The 2,042-nt window shown below is 47.0% G+C and overlaps 1 pseudogene; it reads left to right on the top strand.

The window, feature by feature from the left end:
• Positions 1–1,011: 1,011 nt before the first annotated feature.
• Positions 1,012–1,692, top strand: LOC103593242 (annotated as a pseudogene).
• Positions 1,693–2,042: the final 350 nt, after the last annotated feature.

Raw genomic sequence — 2,042 nt, 5'->3', positions numbered from 1 at the left:
ACATGTTTTCACTTATTGGAGGGAGCTAAAGGTGAATGAATCAATTCACACACACACATACCCACACACATACACACACACATACACACACACTCTCACACACACACAAAAAAACAAACAAACAACAACAACAACAAAAATAAAACCGGGGGCGGGGGGGGGGGGAGAGGAAGATATAACAACCACAATTTTTTTTTTGAAGTTCTTACAACAAGCAAATGGACGGGATACACTTGGGTGGGAGGGGGGAGAGGGAAGAGGGAGGGAGGCTTCGGTGATGGGACATAATAATCAACTACATTGCATATTGACAAAATAAAAATAATAAAATAAAATTTAAAAAAAAGAAACAGAAAACAGCCCTTGCTCTAGAGAAACACATGGTGTAGTGGAGAAGATGTCTACGGAAACAGTTTTAACAAAGTAATTGTGTTATATTGTGTATGCTCATGACATTCTCTGAGAATAGAGAATAGAGCTCTATTGTCCACACGAGAAAGATAAGAAAAGTTTCATAGTGGAGGAAGTGTTTGAGCTGGATCTTTTGAAATGATTGAGAGTTCACTAGGCAAAGTAAGAAAGGGTACTTTGGTCAGCAAAGGCCTGACAGAATAGGGTGGCTTTGGGGCATGGTGAGTAATCTCGTATGGGTAGATGTAGTCAATCTATGTGTCTGTGTGTGGCTCTGTGCGTGCGTCTGTGAGTGTGTGTGTGTGTGTGTGCACATGAATATATGTTTGTATTAGGGAACAGAAGTGAAGTGGGGGAGTGAGAAGTGAAAGGAGATGAGTCAAAAAATGGCACAGGGGTAGCGCTGCCGGCGGTCTGCGGGTCTGTCTCTTGCTTCCACAGTGTTTGGCTGGAACAGACCCCGGGGCTCCCCCTGCTCCAGCTTCCAACTGCCTTCCAATCTCCTCTTCATTCACAATCTCTGGGACCATTTTCCTGGCTGCCTCCTGCTTCAGGAACCAACCAACCCCATTTTTTCTGGTGGTTCACTCATTGTCAGCCATGAGCTCCCAGATTGGTCAGAATTATTCCACCAAGGTGGAGGCGACCATCAACCACTTGGTCAATTTGCACCTGCAGGCCTCCTACACCTACTCTCTCTGGGCTTCTATGTCGACAGGGACGATCTGGCTCGGGAGGGCGTGGGCCACTTCCTCCCGGAGTTGGGCGTTGGCCGAGGAGAAACGTGAAGGCGCCGAGAGTCTCTGTAAGAGGCAAAAGCAGACGGTGGCTGCGCCCTCTTCCAGGACGTGCAGAAACCGTCTGGTGAGTGGGGTAGAAGCCTGGAGGCCGTGGAAGCGTCAGGGCCCTGGAGAACAGCTGACCCAGGCTCTTTGGGGTCTTCATGCTCTGTGTTCTGCGGGCACAGACCCCATCTCTGTGACTTCCTGGAGAGCCATTTCCTAGATGAAGAGGTGAAACTCATCAAGGAGACGGGCGACCACCTGACCAACCTCCGCAGGCTGGCTGGCCCTGAGGCAGAGCTGGGCCAGTACAGCTGCCAAAGGCTGGCTCTCAAGCACGACCAGGAGCCTCCAGAACCCAACAGCCTTTGATGGATCTTTCTGCATCTTCTGGTATCAGGGCTTCTGCCAAAGCCTCACCCTCCAGCCATTAGGTACATTAGGCAGCTTTTTAACTACCTTGGAGCCTTCTCCCAAGCCTTGGACCAAATGGAAATAAAGCTTTTTGCAGCAAAAAAAAAAAAAAAAAAAAAAGGGCACAAGGACCAGATTGTGAATGTCCTTGTAAGAAAATTGAAGCCATTGAAGGGTTTTAAGCAGGGGAGTGACATGGTAGATTGTCATTTCAGATGTTTCATTTTAGTTGAAGCTGCCTCTTATGAAGACTGCAATGGAAGAAGTATTCTTCATTTTGATTTAATTCAACAAACATTTATTGAACACCATCTTTGTGCCAGACCTATTACCTGTTCCCTTAGAAAAAACCCATTTTCAGTGAAATCAAAAGACAGAGGAATGAGTTTGCTGCCTGGAGACAATTCCCATTTTGCTAAGTTTTCTCTTTGGACA

Source organism: Galeopterus variegatus, unplaced genomic scaffold (assembly GCF_000696425.1).
Source record: "Galeopterus variegatus unplaced genomic scaffold, G_variegatus-3.0.2 Scaffold1307, whole genome shotgun sequence".
Taxonomy (NCBI): Eukaryota; Metazoa; Chordata; class Mammalia; order Dermoptera; family Cynocephalidae; genus Galeopterus; species Galeopterus variegatus.
This window is presented reverse-complemented; position numbering and strand designations above follow the sequence as displayed.